Source organism: Dipodomys ordii, unplaced genomic scaffold (genome assembly GCF_000151885.1).
Source record: "Dipodomys ordii isolate 6190 unplaced genomic scaffold, Dord_2.0 Scaffold6, whole genome shotgun sequence".
In the NCBI taxonomy this organism is placed as follows: Eukaryota; Metazoa; Chordata; class Mammalia; order Rodentia; family Heteromyidae; genus Dipodomys; species Dipodomys ordii.
The window spans coordinates 5,854,983-5,865,995 of record NW_012267222.1 but is presented as its reverse complement, the minus strand read 5'-3'; the positions used below and the strand labels follow the sequence as shown (position 1 = coordinate 5,865,995).

General features: G+C 49.2%; 1 protein-coding gene across 1 annotated transcript in view; it reads left to right on the top strand.

The window, feature by feature from the left end:
* The first annotated feature begins 8,732 nt into the window (after nucleotides 1-8,732).
* Nucleotides 8,733-11,013, top strand: part of Ctnnbip1 (catenin, beta interacting protein 1) — a 26,187-nt gene continuing 23,906 nt past the window's right edge. Inside the window, exon 1 of the mRNA XM_013033117.1 lies at nucleotides 8,733-8,820. The gene's annotated coding sequence lies outside the window, so the exon portion shown is untranslated. The remainder of the gene's footprint in view (nucleotides 8,821-11,013) is intronic.

Here is an 11,013-nt window from a genome sequence, read left to right as displayed (position 1 = left end):
TCTAGAGTTCCCGAATCATTGCCATTCCTGAGAATTGTGGTCAGAGAGATGGGCTAATCCCCAGATGGGCCTCCCGCTTGCCTTTTACTGGAGGAGGTCAGCTGAGGCTAATGGGGTGATCTAGGTATACATGAACCTTCAGAGGGCTCCTGCAAGCCTCCCTCCCACCCCTTTTTTGGGGGGAAGGGAGCAGTACTTGGGTTGGAACCTAGAGCCTCGTGCAGACATTCTATCACTTGAGGGATGCCTATAGCCCTTCCAAATAACTTTTTGATGTTTTCTCGGCTTTTTTTTCCTTAGTACTGGAGCCTGAACTTAGAGCCTCAAGCTCACCAAGCTTTCTTGCTCGCGGCTGGCACTTATGCCTCCAGTCTGGCTTTTTGCTGGTTTTGTTTTGTGTCAGTAATTGCACTTGAACTCAGGGTCTTAGCTTTTTTTGCTCAAGGCTGATGCTCTATCACTTGAGCTATAGCTCCATGTCTAGCTTTTGGATAATTAATTGGATGTAAGAATCTCATGGAGCCAGGTGCCCAGTGGCTCACACCTGTAATCCTAGCTTCTCAGGAGACTGAGATCTGAGGATTGAGGTTCAAAGCCAGCCTTGACAGGAAAGTCCCTGAGACTCTTATCTCCAATGATCCACCAGAAAACTGGAAGTGGTGCTGTGGCTCAAGTGGTAGAGCGCTAGCTTTGAGCTGAAGAGCTGAGGGACAGTGCCCAAGCCCAGAGTTCAATCCCCATGACCGACAAAAAACAAAAAAGAATCTCATGGACTTTCCTGCCCTGGGCTGGCTTCCAACGGCAATCCTCACATCTTAGCTTCCTGAGTAGCTAGGAATCCAGGTGTAAACCACTGGTGCCTGGCTCTTCCTAGATGTTAATTTTGTTTTAAAAATCAATGGAGGGGCTGGGAAGGGGGCTGGGAATGTGGCTCAGTGGTAGAGCGCTTGCCTTGCATGCATGAGGCCCTGGGTTCGATTCCTCAGCACCACATAAGCAAAAAGAAAAAAGCCGGAAGTGGCGCTGTGGCTCAAGTGGTAGAGCGCTAGCCTTGAGCTGAAGAGCTGAGGGACAGTGCCCAGGCCCAGAGTTAAGGCCCCACGACCGGACCCCCCAAAAAAAATCAGTGGAGCGGGGCGCTGGTGGCTCATGCCTGTAATCCTAGCTACTCAGGAGGCTGAGATCTGAGGATCGCAGTTCAAAGCCAGCCAGGGCAGGAGAGACCGTGAGACTCCCATCTCCAGTAAAACACCAGAAAACCAGAAGTGGCGCCGTAGCTCAAGTGGTAGAGTGCTTGCCTTGAGCTGAAGAGCTGAGGGACAGCGCCCAGGCCCAGAGTTCAAGTCCCACGACCGACCAAAAAAAAAAAAAATCAATGGAAAAGCTGTAGTTATAGAGTGGACACTCATATCATGTCCTTCATTAGGTTCACCGGCTAATTCTTTGCCAGATATACTGCTGTCTCTGTCACACACACACGCATACACACACATATGTGATCACACACAGGCACATATGTGCACATTTTTCCTGAATCATTTCAGTTGCAAGTATGGAGACTCCTAAATACTTGAGCCTGTGTCTCCTAAGAACCAGTACACTTCCCAGTATAACCATATAATCACACCCAGCACATAAAGCATTGATACATAGACTCATCCCAAGTTTGTCACTATGATATTTTCCCTCACCACCCAGTACTGTCTTTGGCTTCCCTCTACCACCCTGTGCCGTATCCAGGACTTCACTGTATCTACTTACTTGACTGTGTGCCTAATATTCCGATATCTGATTAGAAGTAATTGGACTCTGACTTCCTGTCCTGAAGGCAGATTTTCATACTGATTTTAGTTCAACTGGATGTTGTTTCAGTTTCTGAGCCATCTGATAGGAGGCAGGCAAAGCATCCTATGGCCTTGGGCTCCTCTGAGCCTCAGTTGTCTCATCAATAAAATGGGAATCATTCCTACCAGTCAGGCTTGTGAGGGCTAAAATTAAACAAGACAGTGTGCTGAGCTTACTGCCTCTATGCGTGGCATTTAGAAAATGCCACAGCCACAATAATAATTATCATTGTTCTGCAACATCACCTGGCTTCACCTAGCAGGAAGGAGCTGGGATCAGGTTTGAAACTAGGATTTCATCCTCAGGACAAATTCCAATCCTGGGCTCATGCTCTAAGAATGGGGCTGTGCCCTGCCAACTGTCTGATTCGCTGGTGCTGTCGTCAGGAGGTCTGTGTGGCACACACTCACTGCCATCCAGAATGCCAAGGACCACTCTGGATTGAGAAAGCTGCAGTGTTAGTTAAGATGGCTGCTCCCGAGGCTGAGAATCCAGGACATTGTTGCAATTTAATTACTCAGAACAGAGCAGGTGGGAATTCTCTCTGGCACCTCATTTTGTATGTCACTGGAAGACTTGAGGTGTCACCTGATGTGGACTTCTGACAGGAGCTACGTGTCAGGCTTCAGCCCTTCCTCCTTTGCCCTGGCTCTGACCACAAGATTATTGCTTAATGTCCTGGAAAGCAATACGCAGAGTTGTTATGAGGCCTCAGTGACCGAGTTCAAATTCTGTTCCAGTTTGCAATAACTAGGTGATCCCATGGAAGTCACAAAACCTCTGCACCTTGTGCCCCCATTATGCAGACTGAACAGTTTGTTTATTTGCCTATACCAGGCTTAAACTCAAGGGCCTCACACTCAACTGGTTTGCTTACTCCATGTTGGTGCTCTACCATATCAGCCATGCCTCCAGCCTAACTTTTTTGCTAGGCTAAATTGCTAATTGGAATACTTTTCTTTCTAGACTGCCTTCAGACTTTGACCCTCCAGGTATCAGCCTCCTGAGTAGCTAGCATTATAGACGTGAGCAACCAGTGCCCAGCTAGATTATTTGGATTGTGACAACTAAAGAGGATATGCTGCTGGCATCTGGTAGGTAGAGGCCTGGGATGCTGCTGACCGTAAGACAACAAGGGGTAACAGCCATAACGTCGAGGACGATATGCCCCGCTACAAAGTATCCGCAATGACTCAGGTGACTTGAACGCAGAACTGAGGTCCTTCCTTCCTCAGTTCTTCACCCCTTTCATTCCTTGAGCCAGTTGGGAGCTAAATGGGTAAACTTGGAGAAAGAAGGGAGTAAATGAAGGCTTTGAACTCTTATTGTGTGCTTCCTGTGGTCTTCTCCTCTTACCATTAGTAACTAGTATTTGTTACCAACCACTGAGTGTTGCTTTTATGTTACTTCATCTACTTTTTACCACTGCCCTTGAGGCAGTACCATGCTTATAGCTGGGAGAAGCTGGAGCTGGAGGTAGACCTCAATGGTAGAATACTTGCCTAGTGTGCTCAGGGCCCTGTATTCCTAGATCCTAAGCAGGAGAAAAACAAAACAAACAAACAAAAACCCTAATTATTCCTCTAAATTGCTCTATTTGCATCTTCCTCTTCTTAGTTGAGATCAGAACACAGACCTTCTGTTGTTTTTTTTGTTTCTTGTTTTTTTTTTTTTTGGGGGGGGTCCTGTCATGGGGCCTGAACTCTGGGCCTGGGCGCTGTCCCTTAGCTCTTCAGCTCAAGGCTAGTGCTCTTCCACTTGAGCCACAGCACCACTTCTGGCTTTTTTCTTTTTACTTTTGATGTGCTGAGGAATCGAACCCAGGGCCTCATGAATGCAAGGCAAGCGCTCTACCACTGAGCCACCTTCCCAGCCCCTATTTTTTGTTTTTGTTTTTGTTTTTTTGCCAGTCATGGTGCCTGAACTCTGGGCCTGGGTGCTGTCCCTCAGCTCTTCAGCTCAAGGCTAGTGCTTTACCACTTGAGCCGTAGCACCACTTCCAGCTTTTTTTGTTTATGTGGTGCTGAGGAATCGAACCCAGGGTCTCATGCATGCAAGGCAAGCACTCTACCACTGAGCCACCTTCCCAGCCCCAAGATCTGTTGTTTAACCAGACAACCTGGGAGCCGCCACCACGTGCCCTTGATCTCCCCTCCTCCTCCCCCACCCCTCCTTTGGGCAAGGCATCAAGCCTGTGTGTACATGTGTCCCAGCTGACTGCCACATACCCTGACCAGCAGCTTCACCTGGATTCCCACCATTACCTCTGCTCTCTCCCCGTGACCACTTTTCGGTTTCTGCAGTCAGGGTGGCCCTGCTAGCCCAAGTAAAACTAGCTCCACAGTGGCTGCCTTGTTCGTGAAGGTCACATAGAGGTCACAGAGGCCTCCATGGCCCTGTTCCATATTTTCCCACCACATTCTAGAATCTCTGCCCAGCTCTGCTCCCTCCCCATCTTCCTTGGGCTTCTTTGGGTAGCAGACTGTGCCTACAACCCGAGATCCTGGTTTATATACACCTCCAGGTTATATGCTAGAGGCAGCTGATCTGTCTCCCTTTTAGTTCCTGTCCTGTAGTTGGAGAGAGGGCTGCCCATGCTGCCCAGACCCCAGGCGTCCTTCACAGAGCAGGTTTCCTCCTTCCCCGAAGCCACTGGCCAGCAGGAGGGCCTGAGCAGCGCTCATTGAGGCCTTCCCTGGATCCTCAAAGGCTGAGGAAATTGTCTGGTACAGTTCTCCAGGTGATCCTGCCTTGAAATCTAGTCACCATAGCCACTGCCGCAGCAATATGAAACACACACAGAGACAAAGAGAGTGAGTGATCAGTGATCACCCTATTGAGGCCTAGCCAAGTCAGCCATGCCTTTCCTAACCCACTCTGCTCTGTGTGGGCCTTTTCTGTACTCCTACCAGTCTCGGCCTTTGTGATGCGATTCCCGCAGCATCTTCAGCCCTCTTTCTTCCTTGATGTCTTTGTGGAGACCACCCACAGTATCTATCTTGCAGAGCCCCTCCATTACTGTCAGCCGATCCCATGTATTGGAGGCAAATAGGAGTAAGGGAGATTATGCACAAGGTCCAAGCCAGTCATAGGAGACCACCAGGCAGTTCAGGAGCCAGGCAGGTACAAAGGCCAATAAGACTGTACCTCAGTCCTGCCCTTTGAGGTGGTAGGCGGTTCTCTGAGTTCCTGGAAGGCACTCACAGTGGAAGAAGAAGAAGAAGCTGGGATGCCAGACCTGTCTGTTGGAGCCAAGGGTTATGCTGCCTAAGCATCCCTGACTGTTGGGGCTGGGTGTGGGGAGGGGGCTCCTTAGTACTCACTGGGTTAATGATTAATAAGTGTTGTGATGATGGAATTGGGGGGGGGTGCACTGGCAAGCATGGCTGGCCTCTCGTCCTTCATGTTCCCTTCTTAGAAATCAATCCTCTCACCTCCCTGGAATCGGCTCTCAGCTGGAGTCCTTCTCCTCACTTTGTCCTTCAGTTGCACTCAGGTGTCATACTGAGCCAAGCAAATCTCACTTCACTCTGCTCACTCACCCCCTGACCAGGGCCTGAGGTCTCATGGCAGCCCGGACCTTCCACAGTTGATATCCTGGCCCCAGACCAACCCTTGCCCTTTTGTGTTCCTGCTAGAGCCTAGGTCCTTCCTATGTGCTCACTGTTGTGCATGAGGTATTGTATAAGAGGTGCCTACTGCTGTTCAATCGCTCACCCCCCTTTTGCCAAAAGCCCTGTTCCATCCCAGAACTACTCAGGAGATCCCGGTATTGGTCCCTAATTTGATTCTGGCTTCAGAATGCTTTGCGATTCTCACTGTAGCACCTGCTTACTCTCATCATCCTTCTGCTTCTAAGCCTATGTGGACTTCTCAGTCCTAGCTGCCTGGCTTATTTTCCACCATCACTGGACCAGGCAGCCTCTCTCACAGCCATAGCTGTCGTCCTGGCTCTCAGCAGCGCATACGCTAGGCTCCTTACACATCCATCCAGTGTGTTAAAGTGTTAGAGATGCGTTGTCGTTGTCGTGGGGTTGACTGGTATTGTATGCCCTTATCACAAGTGTATCTAGTATCTTCTCTCTTGTTGGGTGAATGTCTGTGCCCTGCCCCTTCCTCTTCCTCTCTTCAAGCCAACTCCTATTCATCCGTTAAGGGCCAGCTCAGTGACTTTACCCCCACCCCCTGTCATTGGTAACTTAGTCCTGACCCTGTATTCTTGAAAAGCTTTGTCACCCTCTTGCTCTCCCTCCTGTCTCTGAGCTCAGGGATAGCACATGAAACAGCATGTGATTTTATGGTTGACACTCAGAATGCTCGTGTTTTAACCTGACATACCGTATTTGTGCTGCCTTCTCTGGGTGTAATGTGGTTTCCCCAATCATTTGGTCATCTCTGGAGGCAGGCTCTGCATCATAGCCTCCTTCTGTATCTCTATTCCCCAGTCCTGGTGCAGTGTGTACCTAGAATGGTTTGACAAATCTTGAGTCCAGATAGTAGTGTGTACCTCAGCTGTAGGGCCCTTGGCAGTCACTTTGACCTCTGTTTTGCATTCTAGATCAGCTGTGTAATTTGTAGGATCCAGTGTAGGGCTTTTTGCGCAAAAGTCATTAAGAATGGGGCTGGGAAGGTGGCTCAGTGGTAGAGTACTTGCCTTGCATGCATGAGGCCCTGGGTTCCATTCCTCAGCAGTACATAAGCAGAAAAAGCTGGAAGTGGCATTGTGGTTTAAGTAGTAGAGCGCTTACCTTGAGCTGAATTGCTGAGGGACAGCGCCCAGGCCCAGAGTTCAGGCCCCACAACCAACAACAACAACAAAAAGAATTTCAGAGTAGGGGTGGGGCGGTGGGGATATAGCTTGCCTAGCATGTCTGAGGCCTCTGGCTTTGATCCCCAGTACTTTAAAAAATATAAAAGAAGTAGAAGAAAAGGAGGGAAAGGAAGCAAGCAAGCTAGGTAGCTCACAGTCAGGAAATCCACAAATGCCTTGTATGTGGTACCAGCAAAGAAGAAAGCCAAATATGGGGTCAAGTGCCACGTCCCAGCCTTCAGCCCATAAAGTTACCTGTCTCTCATTTCATGTCCTCCAGGGAGACTGGCCAGGGACAGGCGTTTCTTTTACGAATGGTGAAGTGAAGAGCAGAGAAGGGTGATGGGTCTCTGACTGGCCTCAGGCTGCACAGCCAGTCAGTGGTAGCCGACCGGAGGCAGAGCCAGCTCCCGGTGCACACTCACGGTCTGACCTGTGCCAGGCCCAGGTACCTTGAGCCTCAGTTTTATTTCTGACCTAATTCTAAAATGACAGCTGGGACAGTTGACTGGTCCGCTCTGGTCAGTCTGTTCTTCTGACCCCTTCCCTTAATGTCCTGCATGCACAGCTCTCCTCTGCTCCTTGGAAGAGCCTGACCCTATAGCCGAAAGTGACAATTAGCAGTCGCCGTAACTGAAGAAATTAAAGTCCTTCAGAAGTATGTAAAGACTCTCTTTTCATCTCTTTTTGAAGGAATGTGGAGACTTGGGTTGAAGTTCCTGGGGTTCCTTGGTATTTTGATGCTTTGATACCTGCAGGACTAACAGAGCAATTAGTTGCTATAAATAGTTGGTTCCTGTAGGGCTTGCCTGATGGTAGAGGCGGGAGGCAGGGTGGATGGTGGCTCTTCATTCCCAGAGCCATCCTCTGGATGGAAGGACACACACAGCAGAGGGTCTGAGGCTTAGAGAGATGCTGGATTTTAGAAGAGGCCTTTGAAGTCCCACTTCCTCTGGAAAACATATCTTTCTCAGCCCTTAGACACACACAGCTTTCTGTGCAAAAGTCACTGCTGCCAGTGGCTCCCACTTGTAATCCTAACCACACAGGAGGCTCAAATCTGAGAATCACAGTCACAGTCAACCTGGACAGGAAAGTCTGTGATACTCTTTAGCTCCAATTAACCACCAAAAGGCTGGAAATGGAACTGTGGCTCAAGTGGTAGAGTGCTCTCCTTGAGCACAAAATCTCAGAGACAGCATCTAGGCTCTGAGTTCAAGCACTAGGATCAGCATCAAAAAAACAGAAGGTCATTGAGGAAGTGGAGGAGGGTTTTTCAAGCTGTCCCAGCTCTTATGCTGTCCACAAAACCTATTTCTTGGTGGTGTCCTCAAGCCTCTTAGGGTAGGCCCGCGTGCTAAGAGGCTGCCCTGAAGTCAGGTGCTCTGAGAAGTAGGTTCAGGGTGGTCTCAGGAGGTCTGTGCACTGCGGGGCAGCCAGCAGGGCTCCTTCCCCCACCCCTCAGCTGGCTGTGCTTCTCGGTAGTAGCCTGCCAGGTGAAGGGGCTAGTGGGGAGGCATTAGCAAAGAAAGCAGTATTCTTCCATTCCTGGAGGAAGGGTATTGAGTAGCACTTCGGCTACTGCAGCTAGGCTGGCTGATGTGTGAGTAAGTGTCACTGTACTTTTGGGTATGTATAACATGTGTCTGTGCCGGTTGAGGTTGGCCCAGGTGGACAGATGCTCCGTTGGCGCACATGTGTGATTGGTGGGTGGGGCGTCATCTCTTGCAGGTGTGAGACTCATCCCTCAGCTGTTGCACTGAGTCATTCTGGTCCATGATGTCTCTGGATTGGTGACTAACCCAGGGGAGAGGTGTGTGGTGTCAAACAGGCCGACCTGCTTCAGCTGGAAATGACAGGTCCGTGTGCTGCAGTCAGCACTTGGTCCCGGAGGTGTTGGAGCAGGTCCCCTGGGCTTGCCTGATACACAGGTATTTCTGGACTCTGGCAGAGTCCCAGGCCATGAGCTTCCCGCCAGGAGTCTGGTTCCTTCAGCACGGGGCGTGTACATGGGCCTCACTGGGGCTGCGGCCTCCGGGGCCTTCCCACTCCTCCCATAACCCATGTTCTGTTTCCACAGGGCGCCACCTTCCTATTTCTTCCTGGCCGCAGCCTTGCCCTCACAGTTCAGCACTTGTTTGCCTGAAGTTAATTTCCAGAAGCAGGTAAGGACCTGAGGGGAAGGAGCCTGCTGTGTAGTCATGGGACAGTGTTGGGTAGAGGCAGGGCTGACCAGCAGCTGAACTCCCCAAGTTTCCTTTCTCCATTTCCCTTACCATACATTTCCTCGAATGTAGGGGGTCTTTTTTTCCCCCCTCGATGGTCCTGGGCACTGAACCCAGGGCCTATGCAGAGTCAGCACAGGCTGTTCCACTGAGCTGCTCCCCTCTAATGTGTGGGTTCTTAAGGTAAATGTGGGGCTGCCCTTTCTTCAGGCTAAGATTTGCATAGACTCCCGGTTAATATTTTATATAAACTCTACTAGTCACACAATTAGATGATGTATTTTTGTCTGATAGAAACTTGGTGAAAATGTGTATATCCTTTTATGTGTAAGCATTTGATGTATTTTATTGTTGTTGTTGTAGTGCTAAGGGTGGAAGCCAGGGTCTTACCTATGCTAGACAAAAGTTCCATTGCTGAGCTGTACCCCCAGTCCTCATGATATATATATATATATACACACACACACACACACACACACACACACACACACACATGCGTGCCAGTTCTGGGGCTTGAACTCAAGCCTGGGCGCTGTCTGTGAGCTTTTGTACTCAGGTCTACCACTTGAATCACAGCTCCATTTCCAGATTTTTTGGTGGAGACTTGGGTTGTAGTTCCTGGGATTCCTTGGTATTTTGATGCTTTGATACCTGCAGGAATAACAAAGCAATTAATTGCTTTGTGGGTTCCTGTAGGGTTTACCTGATGGTGGAGGAACGTAAGAATCTCACAGACTTTCCTGCTCAGGCTAGCTTTGAACTGCACTTCTCAGATCTCAGTCTCCTGAATAGCTAGTATTACAGGTGTGAATTACTGGCACCTGGCTCTTATGGTGTATTTTTAAATGTACAAAACAAGAGACAATTGCTATGACCCAGAATTCACAAGTGCCTTGTGTACCTAAAGGACTCATTCATGTGATCTGTCCTGGCCTAGGTTATATGGTATTTTCTTGGCAGGTGCAAAACCCCTATGTGTATAGATATTCTACTTTATGTAATTGTGGGTATACAAACAGCATTAGTTCCCATTTATAAATAAAAAAAATAAGTGCAGATAACTGATTGTATTCAGAGCCACTTGAGCCCATCAAAGGGGAAGCTAGCTTTCCAAGCTCTTACCAGAATCAGTTGCATTTCCAAGATGGGAAACCCAGAAGATAGCCCAAGCCACCCAGCCTCTGATGGCGGCGTGTCACATTCTTTTTTTTTTTTTGGTCGGTTGTGGGGCTTGAACTCTGGGCCTGGTGCTGTCCATCAGCTCTTCAGCTCAAGGCTAGCACTCTACCACTTGAGCTACAATGCCACTTCTGGTTTTCTAATGGTTTATTGGAGGTAAGAGTCTCACAGACTTTCCTGCCCCTGCTGGCTTTGAACCACGATCCTCAGATCTCAGCCTCCTGAGTGGCTAGGATTACAGGCATGAGCCACTGGCGCCAGGCTGCATGTCACATTCTTGTCTTGTTCTCTAGGTACTGACTTCTAAGGTGAGATCAGTGTCTCAAAAGCTGAAGATCATGTGGTAGTCAATATTAGGTTCATGTAGAGGCAGGGTGGCATCCGTGCAGACATCTGGGGTATCTCCCAGAGCGTGCAGGGGCCTCTCAGAGTTGCAGCTCCACAGTTGTTCTTTCTGTGAATCTTTTTTCTTTTTTTTTTCTTTTTATTTGTCAGTCATGGGGTCTGAACTCTGGGCCTGGGTGCTGTCCCTCAGCTCTTCAGCTCAAGGCTAGCGCTCTACCACTTGAGCCACAGCACCACTTCCAGCTTTTTCTATTTATGGGTGCTAAGGAATGGAATCCAGGGCCTCATGCATGCATGGCAAGCACTCTACCACTGAGCTACCTTCCCATCCCTCTTGGCTCATCTTTGACTAATGCTGAGAATTTTTCTTAGGATTTGGAAGGAAGGTGCTGCCCTATTTTAGATGATAGGGATAGCCAAGACCACAATTGGGAAGCATCATTATTTTTTATTCCTTTTTTTTTGGGGGGGGGTCCGGTCGTGGGGCCTGAACTCTGGGCCTGGGCGCTGTCCTTCTTCAGCTCAAGGCTAGCGCTCTACCACTTGAGCCACAGTGCCACTTCTGGCTTTTTTCTTTTTGCTTATGTGGTGCTGAGGAATTGAACCCAG